The sequence below is a fragment of the Protopterus annectens genome, chromosome 2.part2 (genome assembly GCF_019279795.1).
Source record: "Protopterus annectens isolate FY-2018-M chromosome 2.part2, PAN1.0, whole genome shotgun sequence".
NCBI lineage: Eukaryota > Metazoa > Chordata > Ceratodontiformes > Protopteridae > Protopterus > Protopterus annectens.
The window spans coordinates 788,216,907-788,233,822 of NC_056730.1; positions in this window are offsets into that span (position 1 = coordinate 788,216,907).

Below are 16,916 nucleotides of genomic sequence, written 5' to 3' on the forward strand. Positions count from 1 at the left end.
CCACACCTGTCCAGCTGCATGGAATGTGTGTGGGCTGTATGGACACACATGATGTTCAGCCCATAATCTGCAGTGGGTTAGGACACCCTGTGTACTACTGGCTACCATTGTGACCCCATATGTGCTACAGATGTCATGGTGCCACTATGGATGTGTACTGTCTGCTGCCCTAACATTCGGACACGAAAGTCTCTTGTATACTCACATACATACCATTGCTATGGTATGTATGCTCACATACATACCATAGCAATGGGTAAATACACATTCTAATACAACCGCCAATTGTTAGGTCGATATACATACCCTGGGGGTGTTCTGGACCTGAGGACGGTGCTGGAGGGCTGCCTATGTCGGATGCACACAGTGCACCTCCTATACATTGTCGAGCACAGGTAGTGTCATGTTTGGCATCCATTGTACTCTGTGCGGGTCAGATAGGGGAAATCCGTGGGTACCTACTGTGTCAGTGCATATGCCTTGTGTTGCCTCTTTGCCAAGGGCAGGTCATACTGTGCACGGCCTTTCGCCAACTGGACCCTGCTCAGGTAGTTCCTTCGCCAAGTCACACTGTGCCTGTACAGGCCTTGGCAGTGTTGTTGGGCTGTGTGGCCCTGCCCCATTCTGTTCCTGCTGCAACTATTACTGCAGGATCAGATTGTGTAGCATAGCAAATACCATAACAAATTGTGTTAATGTAGCTAGTGAATACTGCAGGGCTCCACCGGATGTGTCCGGATACCAGAACCGTGACCTGAGAATCCCAAACACATGCTCAGTTATATGTCTTGCCTGTGCATCCGCCTCATTATGGTGTGAGTGTTCAGGTGTGTGTGCATTGCTGATGGGTGTCATCAGCCATGACACCAGTGGTTACCCAGCATCCCCCACTAGGAGACTGTAGGGGATGTCCATATTGGCAAAGGTGTGGTACAGCTGTGTCAGAAGCCATATATCGGAATCATCATAGCTTCCAGGGCAGACAGCACACACATTCAATCTAATGCCCTGGCCATCACATATAGCCTAGCTGTTGGAGGGTACACCCCTGCAGTGAATGTAGGCCCTACCCCGCTCACCAGGTGGTGCTTTGATGTGTATGTGTGTGCAGGCTATAGCACCCAGTACCCAGGGTAGTCATCCATGTGGTTGGAGAGATGCATATTGCTGGTCTACTTATCACGTGTGTGGAGGACATGTACGTGCTCACTAGCATGTGTTGACATGGCGTCTGTGAACTGGTGCAATACTCTGGATGCAGATGCCTGTGAGATCCCCATGATATCCCCAGTTGTGCTGTGTGAGATACCTGTGGCTAGTATACCTAGGCCAACACATACCATGGTGTCCACTGTGATTGGATTCCCTCGGCATGTTTGATGTGTCAGGTGTGGCAGGCACAGGTCAACAAGCTGCTGTAGGAGGTCTCTGTCCACCCCATAGTGCTGCACCATCCCCAGCTCATGTAGCCCCTGGTAAGTCACCCTGGGTCTATAAAGTCTTATGTCACCCCAGTAAGGGTTGTTCAGCAGCATACACATCCTCACTGCCCTCAGCCTCCTGCACATGTTGGTCTATGTTGCCTGCTGCAGCCCTTCTCATTTGGTTTGACTTTGTTGTGAAATGTCCCCGCAGGTATACACCGGTGGTGTGAGTGCATAAGACACCTGTGTGTATGCTGCTTGCTCACATTACCGTACTGTTCAGGTGAGGGCTGGCCATGTCATCTGCTGATTGTGCTGATCATCACCTGTTTGTGCAGCCTGTACACCCTGACTACCATACTACTGCTTTTGTCCCTCCCAATGTCACCAGGCAGGTATAGACACACCGCTAGCTTAGGCGTGCTAAGGCAGGAGCACTTCTGAGGCACAGTTCTGCAATGTACGTACAGTATGCCTGAACCCCCTCCCATGCTGCCAACTATATTCGAGCCCTGCACCCAGCTAACTACACACATACACTCCAGGGATCTGCATCACACCCTGGGGATAAATGGGATACACTATTATCAACCTCAACTGCATAGTATAATAAAGAAAGTGTACCTCCTAATGTTAAAGTACAGCTATCAGTAACAAGTAAAAACAGTATTCAAAATGAAACGCTGTACAACAATGGCAAATGGAGTAAAGTTCTCTTGGAGAATAGGTAGTGTGGTTAAATGATAGAAAACTTAAAAGTGCAACATATATAGCAAGAAACTTGCATACATTTCCAGTACGTAAATTAAATGCACTTACAAGATATTCACACTGTGAATGCAGTTATACCATAGCGAAATGATGGCTCCAAAGTATCCAGTCTTATGATGGCTTCAAAGTGTCCAATCTTTTTGGTCTGATATACAAAGTATCCACACTGAAGATGTAGTAGCTGCTATGTGACTGTGATGAACTGTGATAACAGCTTAACCAGTCTAACAGATCAAATAAAAGCTTTTAGCTTTAATGGCAGTTAAAATCCTTTTATTGTATGAAAAGTTAAAATCTTCATGTCAAGTTAAAATCTTGATGTAGAATAAAACAGTCCCTATGTATTCCAAGCGATAGCGCCGTATCTTTTTCAGATCGCAGAGATTGGGACTGAAAGTTCCTTTTTATAGTGCTTGCTTCCTTTACTGTTGAGACAATCATTCAATCATCACAATGTCAATCAGTTGTTTAAATGCACCAATCCTCTTTCCTCTCAGCTGGGGGTGTTCCATTTCCTATACCTTTTGCTTTTGAGGGGTGTGACCGGTCATGAATTATTAAGCCAGACACACCTCCATGTTAGCTGATAGTTGGTCTTCTAGCTTTTAGTATAGGTTTCAGTGGAATGATGTTATTCAAGCCTGGCTCAATAACAGCATGGAGGAACCAGGATTGGTGCATTTAAACAGCTGATTGACAGTGTGATGAATGATTGTCTCACCAGTAAAGGAAGCAAGCACTATAAAAAGGAACTTCCAGTCCCAATCTCTATGATTTGAAGAAGATACCGAAAGCGCTTATCGTTTGGAATACATAGGGACTGTTTTATTCTACATCAAGATTTTAACTTGACATGAAGATTTTAACTTTTCATACAATAAAAGGATTTTAACTGCCATTAAAGCTAGAAGCTTTTATTTGATCTGTTAGACTGGTTAAGCTGTTATCACAGTTCATCACAGTCACATAGCAGCTACTACATCTTCAGTGTGGATACTTTGTATATCAGACCAAAAAGATTGGACACTTTGAAGCCATCATAAGACTGGATACTTTGGAGCCATCATTTCACTATGGTATAACTGCATTCACAGTGTGAATATCTTGTAAGTGCATTTAATTTACGTACTGGAAATGTATGCAAGTTTCTTGCTATATATGTTGCACTTTTAAGTTTTCTATCATTTAACCACATTACCTATTATCCAAAAGAACTTTACTTCATTGGCCATTGTTGTACAATGTTTCATTTTGAATACTATCATCTGCATAGTATAGTCTTCTAATGAATAGTTATATGACCCATACCGAACCTCCAAATTAATAACCACTGCTTAGTGTCACTCAGATCCGTACACAGCTGGTAACAGGTGCCTTACTATCACCATATTCAATGTCCCATGGTCTTCCCAGCAGCAAAATAACCGGTGTCTACACAACTACAACCTGGGACCCTGCACACAACAGACGATGTGCATTACCACTATGCCATGGCAGATATACAGACATCCGAGGTTATCACGTACAGATCATCCAGCACAAACATTCAATAGTGCTGATGTCCCCAGACATATATGTTTATATCTATGTCTATCTCTCTATATCTACATATATCATATATATTATATGTATACATATATACATAGATATATACATACATATATATATATATATATATATATATATATATATATATATATATATATATATATATATATATATATATAGACATACATACACACATATACATGTACACACATATGTAGATATTGCATTTATATCACAACAGCGGATCACATGACAGCAAAGCATTAGACAGGAATGAAAAGGAAACTACATGTGCCACCTGCATCATGTAGTGTTGTTACTATCAAGGCATGTGTGTTTTGTTGCTTTACACGGGTCATACTGTATTAAGGGTAAGAGTAGGGCTGCTGACATTTACTCACCAGACCTATTGGCGAATATATGCGTTGACAACCCAGTTTCTTGGCAGAATATGCGGGTTGTGGACACTATATAGGTCAGCAACAAAACACAGTGAACACATCCCGCAGCTAGTCACCCACAGATACCAACACATAGGGTATAACTGCCAAACACACACACCTGCCATACCTTGGAATCGAGCACCTACCTGTCTAGTCTACCACACTACAGCATTATGCAGTTACAGAATGCGCTACTGAGTGTCAGCATCACAGCACTCCCAGAGGCATACTACTGGGTGGGTGACACCATCAGCAAAGGCAAAGATGCCGACAGGGAGTGTACGGAGAATGAGCTGTCTAAAAACATCATTCTGTTCCCAGGCAGCTGGAAACACACAGACACACACACAGACACACACACACACACACACACACTTGGCAGGGCTGGGACTCGAACATACACCTGACTACCTTATCACACTACAGCATTTCTCAGTTACAGAACGTGCTACCGAGATTACTGGAACGCAGCACTCCCAGAGGCATACTTCTAGGTGGATGACATCATCAGCAAAGGCAAAGATGCCGATAGGGAATGTATGGAGAGTGAGCAGTCTAAAAGCATTACTCTGTCCCCAGGTAGCTGGAAAAACACAGACACACACACACACACACTTGGCAGGGATGGGAGTTGAACATACACCTAACTACCTTATCACACTGCAGCATTTTGCAGTTACAGAACATGCTACTGAGATTACTGGAACACAGCACTCCCAGAGGCATACTTCTAGGTGGATGACATCATCAGCAAAGGCAAAGACGCCGATAGGGAATGTATGGAGAGTGAGCAGTGTAAAAGCATTACTCTGTCCCCAGGCAGCTGGAAACTCACAGACACACACACACACACACACACACACACACACACACACACACACACTTGGCAGGACTGGGAGTCGAACATACACCTAACTACCTTATCACACTACAGCATTTCGCAGTTACAGAACGTGCTACCAAGATTACTGGAACACAGCACTCCCAGAGGCATACTTCTAGGTGGATGACATCATCAGCAAAGGCAAAGACTCTAATAGGGAATGTATGGAGAGTGAGCAGTCTGAAAGCATATTACTGTCCCAAGGTAGACATAGACAAACACATGGCAGTGGTGTGAGCGGGACAACTGCCTATCTACGGAGCACTATTACAACACTACATAGATATGAGAAGTGCCACAGACAGTACACCCTTCAAGACAGTCAACCAGTGTGTTCAATGTAGGAATCCATCCTGACGTGGGGTATGGACATCTGTTGCCTTGATGACCACTATCACTATACAGGATTTCAATGGTCATGCCCATACACAGAGGCACATAACCGACACTAGGTGTTACTCAGCATGCTCACACACTTAGTAGCACACGTCCGTTTGGAATGTACTGTGTGTCCATCTACACAACGGCATACTGGGCATGCTCACACACTTAGTAGTAGCGAAGGGCTGTCTTGTATGCACATGGATTCTAAACACGGAAGGGCACAGTGTGTCGATAGTGAACATTGTTATCACGAACGCTGCACTACATATATCTGACACCGGTCATCAGTGCTAGATGTGTAGCATTCATAATCACAGCTGACAATCCAGATCCAACAATGGGGAATATGGACGATGTGTAGCGTTCGTAATCACAGCTGACAATCCAGATCCAACAATGGGGAATACGGACATCTCTGCAGTGAGGAACACCTGGCATATGGCACAGTTGTGCACAATAGCACTACCACCGTATACCTCAGATACAGACATGTGGGCCATAAGACCATGACGGACCGCTCCAGGTGTTAGTGTCCCCACGTACATGAAGGCCACACACATGTACTGACCAGTACACACTCAAGAGCCATCACAGATGTCTCAGGTGCAGATCACAGTGGTAAATGCCGCATTCTACTATGTAGCCCTCAGACATCACCATGTCCTTGGACCAGCAACACACATCCATACATTACTACAACACCATGTTACTCATAACCAGTGGACTGTACATAGGTCTACAGCAACTGTGCAGACTACACATGTACTGACAGGGTTCCATCATGTGTTATGCAATGCAATGATACCACTGATCATAACCAGGTCGGCTCTACACATAACAGGGGCCCTGGGTCTTACACAGCTGTAACAGATGACTGTTGCTGTACACCTAAAACACTCATGTTTGGATATGACATACATGTAATTGCCGTGGATATGTACATGGCCCACACACACACACACACACACACACACACACACACACACACACACACACACAACACATATGTACATAGCATAGCTTTTGCTGTCCTCCGTGCAGACAAGTGGCTACAGCAATCACACGCATGCACATGGAAGGTAGGTCCATGGCTGTTGAATGCTTACAGTACATAAGGTAGCAATGTTGACTGAGGTAACATTCCCTCTGTACTAGTTACCCATGACAACCATCATATCATACAACAGTCCATGTGTCATGTATGTCATCACACATGTCCACCAATTGCAATGCATACAAACATGGCTACATGACAGGAATGTATGACCAACACACATGTACATGTAGTGGTGTGCATTCAGCTACCATGCATGTGTAGTAGCTGATGTATGCCATTCATCTGTGTCTAACTACAACATGCAGTTGCAATGCAGCCCCATCATTGACACCTGTATATGGTGAAATACTGACAGTACGGTTGGATGTACATCAGGTATGGATGGATGTGTGTACATAAAGTGGTGGTCCACCTTTGCAGATGGATGTTTGCTGAAGACAGCTCACAGGTGTGTCACAAGCCATCCTACCAGGACATGTGCAAACAGTACGCTATGTTACTGTTACTTGAAGGTGAAGACATACAACCTACACAGAGGTCAGGGTGTTACTGACTGTAAATGACTTGACATCTTTAACACTTACATCCTCAAATGTGCATATAGCAGCACAATTGCTGAAGGTAGCGTTGGTACACATAATGCGGCCAATACTGCTGCATGTCTGTCAGATGTATCAGCATATAGCAGGTGTATGATTCACAGTACTGCCATGTGTGTTTGCTTGTGTGACCATTATGCCACATATGCTGGGGAATACATTCCAATTGTTACACACCCCTGTACACTATTGTAGAGATCTGTACATACTGCAGTGTAGAAAGCAAGGAGTAGGCAGGGGTGGTGTGTGTATCACACACATGTCAGCTATCTGTATGTGAATGACATTTGTGGACTCCACAGCGTGTGTGCATGTGTGTGTTTGTGTGTGTGTGTGTGTATGTATGGCTGTCTGGTGCATGGAGTGAGGATGTATGCTACCATACAGAACAGACAGGCTCCCTAACCCCTCATGGTGATGCAGTCTACTACCCTGTCGATGCCATCAGTCTCAGCCTTACTGGCTGCCTGTACATGTTCATTCTCTGTGTCGCATCATGTGGGTGCACAGTACTGTGAAGGTGATTACCACATAGGCAGGGGTCCTCACCTCAACACTATCCAGTGTGCGTTATAGTGTCATTGACCCCGTGAGTGTGGGCATGTTACTGTGTGTGTCTGTGTATGTCTGTACGTGTTCTCATCCTGTAATGTGACAGTGTATTACTGCTACACAGTGAGGCCTCCTGCTATCAACTGGCCTCTAACGTTGACATCAGCCAGACCACTGTGTAAACCCCCCGCACCATGTCACTATACCTGTGATGTGACCCGGTATGGATGTCACATCTCTATCCACTGTAGCCTATTAAACAGCTCACATGCTTCTGGATCAGTAGATGTGTGGACATCTGTGGAATGGTAGCCTTTCTAACAGTGAGGTTGAGGCTACATATAGCATGCTGGTATTGCCATACATGCCTGTGAGTACTCCACATTTACACATGGGAAACTGCAAACACTGCTACCTATTGGCACATGCAATTAGACCTTAAGGAGGGAAGCAGGGCATCATTACCAACATGCTGTTACTGTTGTTACCAAGACACATACTGTGAACATACAACAATGCACTCTAACTGCAAACACTGTAACGTAATGGCACATGCAATTAGACCTTAAGGAGGGAAGCAGGGCATGATTAGCAACATGCTGTTACTGTTGTTACCAAAACATATACTGTGAACATATAACAATGCATTCTAAACCTGTATAACATGGTATGTCTGGTGCATGTCAACAGTACACAACAAATGTAATATACACTTATCTCACTATTCTGTTCACCCTGTGCATCAGACCATATGAGCATGTCCCTGCACCGATGGTGTGGATGACAGAGATGTGGCACAGGCATCATCATATGCACAGGGTGATAATGTTTGCCTGGTGCATAGGCTGCACCAGTGGATGACATCATGTGTGTGGGTTAGGGCCAGTGATCTGATTGGACATGTGTGGTTGTTATGCATGTGGGTGTTGCAGTGCCCTACAGATGTTTCTGCTGTGTGCGTGTATGGGTACACACAGTTCTGCCATGTGTCCGGCCTACACAGGGGTATTATTGACAGCTCCAGATTGTACAGACCAGGATGTACAGCTCACTGTGTCCGGCAATGGCCACGTGACCTGTGCCTGTCAGGGGTTGCACGGGCACTACAGGCAGAGGTACAGATTGGCTACTGTCTGATGACACCTGTCCACTGGAACCGTGTCCCCGCTGAGAATGTCCAGGGCCACGTCCACCTGGCCTGCTGTGTCCTAGTGTGGACAGTGCAGCACCAGCTGCACTGCTACTGCTACTGGCACTGTGGGAGCGGGCATGTGATGTAGCTCATTCACGACCTGCACCAGGTGGTGTAGCTGGCCTACGTCCATGTGGCCTATGCCTCACTCCTACCAGATGTTCCAGCACAGACAGCTCATGCTCGCAGATTGCCATGCCATGGTCAAGGATTCCAACCATGTCACCCAATCGCCTGTCCAGAACATCAGCAATCTGCTGTTGAGCATTTGCCATTGCCTGGATGTTGTCATTTAAAGAACAGATAGCAGCCTTCTGAAGCCTCTGCCCTTCTCTGTTCTGCCATTCAGCACATGCCTGTGCCACCATTACAGTCTGAAACATGCATCTGGTGACACCAGCTGCTGCACTCTGTCCTGCAGGTTCATGTCTGCCAGAGGTCCTCCTACGAGCAGCAATGGCCACATGCCTGTGTGGCACATCTGCAGTCATTACACTGACACCATGGTGTGAAGACACACCTTCTGTTGCCACCACATGTTCCTGTTCCAAGCTAACACACGCTGACTGTCCTTCCTCTATGGCCACTGGTGATGGGGTATGTGTTGGCATGAGAACTGTGTGTGGGGAAGAGGGGGACATAGCTGGGATGGCAACCATTGGCACAGATTCAGCCCCTGACAGCCCTGCCTGTACCTCATGCATATGTTCATCACTGCTAGAGTCTGGGGGACACTAACATCAGATGGACCGCAGGAGGGTAACACAACTACATCACCTGTGAATGCAAAGAAAGACTCTACATTACAATAGACACACAGCCAGACAGAAATACACACAGACACACAGACATACAGACACACAGACAGACAGAGACACACACAGACACACAGACACACATACACACAGAGACACACACAGACACACAGACAGAGACACACAGAGACACGCAGACACACATACACACAGAGATACACACAGACACACAGACACAGACAGACAGAGACACACACAGACACACAGACAGACAGAGTCACACACAGACACACAGACACAGACACACAGACAGACAGACACACAGACACACAGCCACAGACAGACACAGACAGACAGACAGACACAGACAGACACAGACAGACACAGACAGACACACAGACAGACCATGCATGTCATTTGACAGATGGCATGCAGCATGCATGTGATACAGCAGACGGCATGCAGTTCAGACATTAATAGTGGTAGTTAGCATACATCCCTGGGTTGCACACAACAGCAAGCAGGTGTCATATCAGAAGCCATGCAGTTCACACAATCATGGAAGTAAGCATGCATCCCTGTGATACACCATGTGGACCAGCACAGGTTAACAGTACACATGGCTGATGTGACCTTGGCATTAACATGTAGTATGACATGTAATCTGCTGATGTGTGCATTGACATGCATACATGTCTGACACAATGGTGTCCTGACACATGTACAGTGGTGTAATGGGTATCACATTGCAGGGTTGTCTGCATGCCCTACAGATAGAATGCACTTTTAGCAGATGTGCATGAACATTGAAGGGTAGTATGAGGCATCTACATTGCTATACAGTGTGAGGTACAGACACTGTGCCATTGCATGGCATCATGAGGCATATATATTGCTATACAGTGTGGATACACACACAGTGCATAGCCATGACTGCGTGCATACACATTACATAACTACTGTGGATTGTGAGCCACGTCGCTGAGGTGTATACACACTAAACCATGCTGTGTCATGTGACAGGTCACTGGAAGACCTACGGATGACACCCCTGCACAACTACTAAAATGTCTTAGCTGCCTGGCAACCATGTCCACACATGGCAGACTTGTCAATACACCATGTCCCACATGACATTTATGTACCACACACATGAGGTGCACGGCTGACAGTGATGTCCAACAATTGCAAGGGAAATGTACGGTATCTGTGGCCTGATGTGGTGTTTATGTCTGTGGATGCTGTACAGGTGACTACTGTCATGCTATAACACAGTCATGATCTTCAATACATCTTATATGGTCGAATTAAGTGACACCTCCACAATCTGTGCACAGGCTTTTAGGATGTCCAGTGTTCCACATCAACTATATAACCATTCAACAAAGGCTATAGTTGGACCATGTGTGGACAATGTGCAACAGGGTGTATACACATCACATCTACTGTGTGTTGCTATATGTCTCTGGCCATCCTCCATGGCCATGTGTGAACATGTGTTGGCCAAATGTTTGTGATGGCCATCTATCTCACATGTCTGTGTTGTCCCATATAACATACACCCATAGATGTCAGATACGTCACTGTCCACAGGGTTATGCAGACAAAGGGTTGTATGTTTGGTATGTGGGGTATGTATTATGGGATAGTGAGACAATATTGCAGCCGGAACACTACATGTCTGGGACATGTCAGATGGCACGTCACAATGTGTGCACCCATTGCAGGGGCATATTACACAATGGTGAATCCTGTGGGCTGCCCATATCCCAGCTCACTGTGTGGTACTGTTTGCATACCACACATGTTGTTCCATTGTATAGTACATATACCTACATTGAACAACACCTCCACCGTTGTATGCACAGCTGTCCACACATCTAGCAATGACAGATACTGTGGTTTCATGTCGGTGTTTCATTTAGTTTGTATATATTGCACATGGGTAGCCAGCGTGATTGATGACAGATGCGACCTGTATATCATGACTGGACCATACGTTATGTGTACATGTGTTAACTGGCCACATGATGAATAGATCTATGCATTAACATGCCTGATACTGATAACTGTCTCACCTGCAATGGACTAATGTCTGTGCGGCACGCCAGAGGTACCTGTATAGGGGTGACACAGCAGTTTGAACATTATCCATGACTGTGTGACTGCTACAGGGTGCACTGTGCATGTTAACACATTTGCCTGCACAATAGCATATGGTATGCACATGTGTGGATACACAGGGTAGCATACTATAGTATGCGGCATGTGTGTAAACATACCTTGCATATGATGTTACATTACATATTGTACAGTGACACATGCAACTAAATGGGATATACTAGTCATATATGCAGTAGTGACTTACCAGGCAACTCCAGGCTCGGTGGTTGGGAGACACCCACTTCCACGATGGCAGCTAGTGTTTGTGGATGCTGTTCTGAGGGTGTCCCCAGGCTGGCCAGTAGCTCCTCGGTAGGTGTGAGTGGGGGCTGGGTTGGTGGCCCACCACCTGTTCCACCTTGTTCCCTGGCAATTGCATTGGCACGCTGTTTCGCATGTCGTATCAGGTCCATGCAGTGTCTGCGCACCTGCTGGCAGGTGCGGTTATGGTCACCCACATCATTAACCCTCCTGTGAAGTTCCTGCCACAGGTCGTCACACTGCTGGGCATGCTGTGGCACATGGCTGAACAACACCTCATAGTTATCATGGAGGTACGGTATGAGGGCATCATCCTCCAGGTGGCTATATGCTGGCAGGTGTGAACGAGGCATTATCTGGAAGACATAATGATGGAGGCAGGTCACAGTATCACCGAGATGTACTGAGATACAGCTGCACATACATTTGTATTAAATCTAGTACATATGAACAGTTATCTTTGCAAATTGTCATGACACTGACACGACTGACGTGTTTGTGTCACACACATGTAACACCCGTTGTGCATTGGATATCATCACCAGATATGTGTGTCACCTCATTACATTGCTCATACTCCATGTGAATGCTGTCTTGATGTGGGCATGTCTGTTTGCTTGTACTGGTGTTCTTACCTATCAGCACATGCCTGGATGTGTCCACAGTAATGCTGTTGACCTTGATGCTGTGTATATGTCACATATCAATACATACACTGCCTTAATGGACATGAGCAGTGACAATGCAGACATGCGCACGGAAACCTTTACATTCTTGTGTTTTGCCATATACATGCACATGGCACTGTACAGAGTTCAACATCCTGCCATGTATCGCCTGTGTTGCACATGTGATACACATGGGACAATGGCTAGCTGGACGTTATTCGCAGGGATGGTTTTCAACTATAGCATGTACGGGCAAGGTTTTCTAGCTGTATCCGACAGCCGTTTTGCTACCGCCAGGTGCATCAGTGCCACATTACTGATCGAGACAGTTAATTATACATTTACCATGCGGTCATCGCACCATGTATGACAGAGATGACATGTGCAGCTTTGATAGACAGGGTTGCATGGTATGGCAGGAGTATGTAACATGTATGGCACAGGGATCTGTCCAGCATGCGGCGATCCTTGTAGTAGGATGGTGGCTGTCCATGACGTATGTCTTTTAGATCAGGATATGTACATGTAGCATGTCCAACATCACAGTGTAGCACATGTCTTTATGCAAGGCAGCCAGCATGCTGCATAGTGTAGCTGAGGATTGTGAAGGCTGGTATCTCCCATCCACGCATGGCCAATACCCCTTAAAGCTGATATGTGATCTGATATGGGTCACCCGAGTGCTGAGTATGCCTGTTCAATGATCACCATGCTCATGGATGGCACCCTGTCATAACATGGGTGCCTCGTAGGACTGCCTAATAGGCCTGGAGATGTCACCAGTTCAGGGAGGTGAACTGCACAGCACCATCCCTTACACACAGTGTCCATAATGTTGACTGCTGCCTAGGTGGTAGTTAATGGATACAGGGTTATTCACCTAGTGGTTACAATGCTATTAGCAGCTGTCAGATTGTGCACATATGTCATGCACCTCACCCACAAAGCCCATCCTGTATGTTGTCCACAACACTGAGACAGCTATTGCTCCTAGGTCATGGCCATTCACATCCTTACATACACAGATGCCTCCTATTTGTCTGTGTGGTATGGGCTGCAATGAGGGGGGAGTACAAAACATTAACCCTGTTTTACTGTAGCTGCCACTGGTGTGATATGCACATGTCACTCAGACACCTTTTGTAGTGTTGCTTCTGTCAACAGGCCACTGGTAGAACACTCCTGTGACATACGAAGGTACATCTAGTATACTCAGTGTAGCTGGAACACAGTATGGGTGATGATGTCCTATGTCCTGTCACAGGTATGCTATGCAGTGTGAAATCATCCGTACTGTCATCTACATCTGTACTGCTAACATCTACATTGATAAAGGTTCATAGACTTGGAGACCATACTCACCAGGGCAATAGTGCAGTACCTCCAATTATGACTGGTGTCTCCACGTGTGGGTTGCACTGGGTTTATATTATCCAACACCCTATCTGTATTGCATATTCGTGCTCAGCACTTGTTCAGAACATGTAAGCACTTCATGAGCTACTAATTACTATAGCACCCATTCAAACTCAACTCTTACAAGTGCACTGTCTGTCCTTACATTTCCAGCTTGCTTACAGTACAACAGCTGTTGTACACACGTGCCTCACATATCTTCTGAGACATGGTTGAATATACAGGCATGTCCAAGTGTCACTTACCAGTGTTATTGCCTGTCTATATGATGAATATGACAAACATGAGGCAACAGAGCAATTGTCTCATGTACACAGTCAATGCTCACCTCCCAACATATGACACTACAGCCTGTGGGAGATGCACATATGTAGCCATGCTGGGGGTAATGCTCTCACCAACCCATACTGAACCTGACATTCATGTGGGGACATTAAACATTTGCAACACACCCCACTCATCACATAGTCTCACTAGATCTCCACCACCACAGGCCACACATAGTATGACTACGACATTTGCAGAACCTCTCCATACTCTCTGTGTAGGCAACAGAGGCAGCCTCCATCACCAAACAAAACACCAATTACTTATATCCCAGAGACTCATGTGTGCCCATCAACTACAGCCACTAGGGTGTTATAACATACCCAACACACCAGTTATAGGTGACTCTGTAGGCGGTCACACTGATGTCCCACTCAGCAGGCTACACAAGGTGATAGTTGCTTACATCTGGCTGTCGGGTAACATGATCCGCAACATAACCTATGCACCCATGCCACACCTCACCAGGTACAATTTGACTGTCATTCTCCATGTTAGTGTGACTGCCCTGAGATGTAACTTCCTGGACTACATGTACAGGGACATGCAATAGCTCTCCTGTCTTGTAGCCCAGAAGGTATCGCCCAAGCCCTGAGAAGCATTCTGCATTCATCCAGAATTATACCACTGTACAATGACTGAATGTTTCACTTCAACAGTTGCCTATGCTTCTGTTGTCATTCCACAGGCATCCAGTATCTGTCTGCTTTGAATGACATGGTCAACAAAACACGATGCTTTGGCACAAATGACCTGCACCTGTCGGCCCTGGGATTACAGATAACATGCAAGGCTCTTGCTGCTCCTATACTGCCTGTCTTGGACAGTTTCCAATAACATTCACCACCAGAACAGGAACAGGGAAGCAAAACCTGGGGTAATGTTACTCAATGCTTGACATCTTCATCTCTAATGCACTCACACGAGGCACTCCTTATAATGGACCACTTCGATATCTCTGCAGTGCCTCTAGGCTCCAGAGAGCACACCTGCACTGACAGGTTATACGCAGACCAAACCTTTCAGTCATGTAACCAGGACCGGAACACCCAGGGCGAAGGTGTGTCCATATTTCACAAGGATGTACACACCTCCAGGCTGGTTACTTAGCACAATGCATCAGAGGTGATCCACTTGCAACTAACTGTGGCCAGAATTGCTATACACATTGTAACTTGCTATGGATTCTACAACATACCCCACAGTTACCGGACCTCATTTCTTGGTGTACTGGACAGTAGGGTTCAGACAGGTACTAATGACACTACCCCACACTTACCTGGCATACCTACTCATGTACCGACACATTAGGCCAACGCTTTCTGGGATTCATAACCTCCACTCGGCTGGATCAACCCATACACACCACCACCAAGGCCAACAATATCCTAGACATGGACATTACCAACATGTGACTGGTGTTCCACACCTGGGGTTATCCCCTCATTGGTAGTTTCCGAACATATGCTAATCACCCTTATTATCCACATCCTGGCATCACACCCTTCACGGAATACACAGTACAAGATTTCTACAAGACCTACTTCAGACATCTTATGACAGCGGTAGTAAACGTCATGACACCCGTGCAGATGGACAATGTACTTACAAACACTGAAACATACACCAGTGCACTTCATTAGCACTTACACGATTGCATGGATCATGCTATCCCAAACAGAGCCATGGTGGTACCCACCAGATAACGGACGCCACTCTGGGGGTCCAGGAACATGGACATAATGTACAACAAAAGGTGGAGGCTGTTGCAAAGTGGAGTACAATCCCATGGGTGGGGTAGCTCACTGGTCAGCCTCAGTAGGAATCCGGGATCCCTTATCACATCCTCCAAAGCTAGCTAAGTAAACATTACTGCGACACATTCCAAGGACTACCACAAAGCATTATGGAGGTATGTCAGTACTCAATGGCAATACCCACATCTGCTCTGACATACGACGGTTAGGCAGGAACATTACAGAACTGACTGATATTGGCAACATCCTGGCAGATAGGTTCATTGCTAACTTTACACCCTCTCACTCCCTACAGAGCCAAAATCCATACAGGAACAATGCAGAGTCCCTGCGGTCATAACTACGCAATTCCAACCTGCAGTCTCTAAGGCCTGGAACACAGACTCCATGTGACCCTCCAACATCCCAGGCTGCAATTTCCACAAACCTCAGAACAACATGGTTCCCCACTTGACCACCAGATTCATTAATAGCCTTGTATCACACATTGTGGCCCCTGAATGGCGCACAGCAACAGGTATCACACTCCACACAGGTGGTGCCACAATGAACCAGAGGGACTATTGCCCTATACGCCTGACTGGACTGTTCTGCAAGGCTATGGGGCACATCATCATGGAAGTCATTCACAGAGACATTGGTGGGCTCCTGACCTTTGATGCCACCCAGGTTGGATTTGTTAGGGCCAGACCATGGCTCCTACACCTGGTGGACTC